The sequence below is a fragment of the Schistocerca americana genome, unplaced genomic scaffold (genome assembly GCF_021461395.2).
Source record: "Schistocerca americana isolate TAMUIC-IGC-003095 unplaced genomic scaffold, iqSchAmer2.1 HiC_scaffold_215, whole genome shotgun sequence".
In the NCBI taxonomy this organism is placed as follows: domain Eukaryota; kingdom Metazoa; phylum Arthropoda; class Insecta; order Orthoptera; family Acrididae; genus Schistocerca; species Schistocerca americana.
This window is the reverse complement of record NW_025725923.1, coordinates 67,501-72,500: the sequence shown is the minus strand read 5'-3', so window position 1 is coordinate 72,500 and position 5,000 is coordinate 67,501. Positions and strand designations below refer to the sequence as shown.

General features: G+C 52.2%; 1 non-coding gene across 1 annotated transcript in view; it reads right to left on the bottom strand.

The window, feature by feature from the left end:
* LOC124574474 overlaps positions 1-874 on the bottom strand; it is a 1,910-nt gene extending 1,036 nt beyond the window's left edge. The window contains exon 1 of the ribosomal RNA XR_006972296.1: positions 1-874. This exon is cut by the window's left edge and continues 1,036 nt beyond it. This is a non-coding gene — a ribosomal RNA (small subunit ribosomal RNA).
* Positions 875-5,000: the final 4,126 nt, after the last annotated feature.

Genomic DNA, 5,000 nt, shown 5'->3' with positions numbered 1-5,000 from the left:
GCCTGCTTTAAGCACTCTAATTTGTTCAAAGTAAACGTGCCGGCCCACCGAGACACTCACTCAAGAGCACCCTGGTAGGATTGCAACGGGGTCCGCCTCGGGACGCACGAGCACGCACGAGGCGCGTCGCACGCCTTCGGCTCGCCCCACCGGCAGGACGTCCCACGATACATGCCAGTTAAACACCGACGGGCGGTGAACCAACAGCGTGGGACACAAATCCAACTACGAGCTTTTTAACCGCAACAACTTTAATATACGCTATTGGAGCTGGAATTACCGCGGCTGCTGGCACCAGACTTGCCCTCCAATAGATACTCGTTAAAGGATTTAAAGTGTACTCATTCCGATTACGGGGCCTCGGATGAGTCCCGTATCGTTATTTTTCGTCACTACCTCCCCGTGCCGGGAGTGGGTAATTTGCGCGCCTGCTGCCTTCCTTGGATGTGGTAGCCGTTTCTCAGGCTCCCTCTCCGGAATCGAACCCTGATTCCCCGTTACCCGTTACAACCATGGTAGGCGCAGAACCTACCATCGACAGTTGATAAGGCAGACATTTGAAAGATGCGTCGCCGGTACGAGGACCGTGCGATCAGCCCAAAGTTATTCAGAGTCACCAAGGCAAACGGACCGGACGAGCCGACCGATTGGTTTTGATCTAATAAAAGCGTCCCTTCCATCTCTGGTCGGGACTCTGTTTGCATGTATTAGCTCTAGAATTACCACAGTTATCCAAGTAACGTGGGTACGATCTAAGGAACCATAACTGATTTAATGAGCCATTCGCGGTTTCACCTTAATGCGGCTTGTACTGAGACATGCATGGCTTAATCTTTGAGACAAGCATATGACTACTGGCAGGATCAACCAGGGAGCTGCGTCAACTAGAGCTGAGCAGCCGGCCGCCCGGGAGTGTGTCCCGGGGGCCCGCGCGAACACGCAAGCGTCCGCTCAATTATTCTGCAAACAGGAGGAGGCTGAGCTCCCCTGCACAATACACCTCGAAACCCTCTCAGGTCCCGGCGGCGCGCAGCGCCGTCCTAAGTACTTGGTCGGGTTCGAGAGAGGCGCAATCGCCCGGAGTTTGGCGAGTAGACGCTTTAGGTGCGACCACCCGTGCTCCCAACTGAGCTTGCCGCTGCCGACAGAGGCCCGGGAGCGTGCTGTCGTGGCATTGCCGGCGGGAGACAACACGCGCCACCTACGGTGACCGGCAGCTCCAACGCCAGCGCCACAGAAGGACAAAAGCCCCACTTGGGTGCCGAAGCGAACTCTCCCAGCACAGCGCACGCGCCAACACGTCCGCACAGCTGCGATACAAACCACCTGCGAGAACCGCAGAGGCGACCGAGCAGCAGACGGCGTCGCGGCGCCGAGCGCCGGGCGGCGGCGCATCCTCAGCGCACACAGTCCTCAATCGGACCAGCACACTGCAGATGTCCACCGCGCTTCGCACCGGGCCCGCGAGGACCTACTTTGGCCGCACGGCGCCGCGTGCAGGGTGCGCCGGCGCGCAGCTGCGCCGCCTGCCGCCTCCGTCGGCCGGCGCGCCTGCCACTGGCCGCCCCCACCAGCCGGCTGTAGCGCGTGCGCCCACGCACCGCGCGGCCAGCACGCCGGGAGGCCCCCCCTCACCGGCCGGGGACGGTCCCACCCAGCCACCGCCGCGTATCGCTTCACACCCAGATGCCATTCACGTTCGTGGGCATGGTGGGTATCGCTGGAACAACCGGTTGGTAGCTCAACCGATCGTCGCCATCACTGATTCACCTCTAGCGAGAACAACCGCACCACAACGGTTTACCAGTTGTTCATTTGCATAACGTCACCAGCAAACGTAGGCGTCCATCGCCATTTGCAAATTCAACGATTGTTGCATGCCTGTGTCAGGTGTCACGACACACTATGTCTGCCCACATACACGCAACAACATGTGCACGCTTCGCGAACACGTGGAAGGTGGCCCCCGTACGTATGCGATGTCCATTGCGCGAACGACTGTCAACCGGCCTCTGTCGCATGTCGCAGATGTGGAACGCAGTGCACCATGCTATCACGGTGTGTGAGAAGAGACGACTACGTCTGACAACACGCGCCACTACATCAACAGACGGCTCATGCTGATCGCCATCCAGGGCATACCACACTGCAATCCAGCTCTTATAGGGAGACGACACGTAGCTGAGTGCACAACATTTGGACCGCATGGTTCGCCGTTGTTGGCGCAGTCGTTGTACGGTCACATGTACCACGATGTATCATTCAGTACATGAGGACCAATGTGCAGTACAGTGTGTGATTTGGACGTACAACATCAGCGGACAGTTGACACAGGCCGTACCACAGCGTAGGCTAAGTGCTTCGCACATGCGAATGCCAATGAACAACTGCAAATGCCAATGAACAACTGCAAAGGGCATTGAGCATGTACGTCCTGCTGCCATCCACATTACAGTGTATAGCTGCAAGGTGTTTAACATGAAGCGATACACTGGGGACCGGGCAGTGCGAGTAGCAAACTATATTGCGGGGGTTGCAGTTAGGCAACACTACACTAATTTAACGCGTCGTATGACAATTACAGAGCAGGTTAAGGCCCAACGTGTGTTGGGTTAAGGCCCAACGTGTGTTGGGTTAAGGCCCAACGTGTGTTGGGTTAAGGCCCAACGTGTGTTGGGTTAAGGCCCAACGTGTGTTGGGTTAAGGCCCAACGTGTGTTGGGTTAAGGCCCAACGTGTGTTGGGTTAAGGCCCAACGTGTGTTGGGTTAAGGCCCAACGTGTGTTGGGTTAAGGCCCAACGTGTGTTGGGTTAAGGCCCAACGTGTGTTGGGTTACGTTAAGGGGCAATGTGGGTTACGTTAAGGGGCAATGTGGGTTACGTTAAGGGGCAATGTGGGTTACGTTACGGCGCAATATAGGTTACGTTACGGCGCAATATAGGTTACGTTAAGGCGCAATATCGGTTACGTTAAGGCGCAATACAGGTTACGTTAAGGCGCAATACAGGTTACGTTAAGGCGCAATACAGGTTACGTTAAGGCGCAATACAGGTTACGTTAAGGCGCAATACAGGTTACGTTAAGGCGCAATACAGGTTACGTTAAGGCGCAATGCAGGTTACGTTAAGGCGCAATGCAGGTTACGTTAAGGCGCAATACAGGTTACGTTAAGGCGCAATACAGGTTACGTTAAGGCGCAATACAGGTTACGTTAAGGCGCAATACAGGTTACGTTAAGGCGCAATACAGGTTACGTTAAGGCGCAATACAGGTTACGTTAAGGCGCAATACAGGTTACGTTAAGGCGCAATACAGGTTACGTTAAGGCGCAATACAGGTTACGTTAAGGCGCAATACAGGTTACGTTAAGGCGCAATACAGGTTACGTTAAGGCGCAATACAGGTTACGTTAAGGCGCAATACAGGTTACGTTAAGGCGCAATACAGGTTACGTTAAGGCGCAATACAGGTTACGTTAAGGCGCAATACAGGTTACGTTAAGGCGCAATACAGGTTACGTTAAGGCGCAATACAGGTTACGTTAAGGCGCAATACAGGTTACGTTAAGGCGCAATACAGGTTAGGTTAAGGCGCAATACAGGTTAGGTTAAGGCGCAATACAGGTTAGGTTAAGGTACGACATAGGTTAGGTTAAGGTACGACATAGGTTAGGTTAAGGTACGACATAGGTTAGGTTAAGGTACGACATAGGTTAGGTTAAGGTACGACATAGGTTAGGTTAAGGTACGACATAGGTTAGGTTAAGGTACGACATAGGTTAGGTTAAGGTACGACATAGGTTAGGTTAAGGTACGACATAGGTTAGGTTAAGGTACGACATAGGTTAGGTTAAGGTACGACATAGGTTAGGTTAAGGTACGACATAGGTTAGGTTAAGGTACGACATAGGTTAGGTTAAGGTACGACATAGGTTAGGTTAAGGTACGACATAGGTTAGGTTAAGGTACGACATAGGTTAGGTTAAGGTACGACATAGGTTAGGTTAAGGTACGACATAGGTTAGGTTAAGGTACGACATAGGTTAGGTTAAGGTACGACATAGGTTAGGTTAAGGTACGACATAGGTTAGGTTAAGGTACGACATAGGTTAGGTTAAGGTACGACATAGGTTAGGTTAAGGTACGACATAGGTTAGGTTAAGGTACGACATAGGTTAGGTTAAGGTACGACATAGGTTAGGTTAAGGTACGACATAGGTTAGGTTAAGGTACGACATAGGTTAGGTTAAGGTACGACATAGGTTAGGTTAAGGTACGACATAGGTTAGGTTAAGGTACGACATAGGTTAGGTTAAGGTACGACATAGGTTAGGTTAAGGTACGACATAGGTTAGGTTACGGTACGACATAGGTTAGGTTACGGTACGACATAGGTTAGGTTACGGTACGACATAGGTTAGGTTACGGTACGACATAGGTTAGGTTACGGTACGACATAGGTTAGGTTACGGTACGACATAGGTTAGGTTACGGTACGACATAGGTTAGGTTACGGTACGATATAGGTTAGGTTACGGTACGATATAGGTTAGGTTAAGGTACACATTGTTGTAAGGAAAGGTTTAATGGGGGGCGGGGCGGGGCGGCCGGTTTGTTGATTGTGATTATAGTAAGTGGATGCCTGCGGCATCATCTGATTTGCCACGTCAGGATGCACCTTTGGCTCATGACAGGCGGCGCTCTCATTCCATGCTTGTGGCAGACCTGTGTCTTTCATTCCTGCCATTGTTTGTGTGCTGTGAGAGGAGGCAGTATTGTGATGTTGGGTGCACCCCTGTGTAGGACATGTCTGGGTGTTGGTGGCTTGGCTGAGCAATGGTGGTTGTCGGGTGGGTGGGATATTCTGTTTTCTGAGTGGACCTCCCAGTCTGGTTATGACAGTGTGGATTGTCTAATGTGGCGGAGAGGATGCACTGGGTGTTGTTCCATGCTGGTGCTTACATATTGTCTGTGTGCGTGTTACAGGCAGAGAGTAGTGCG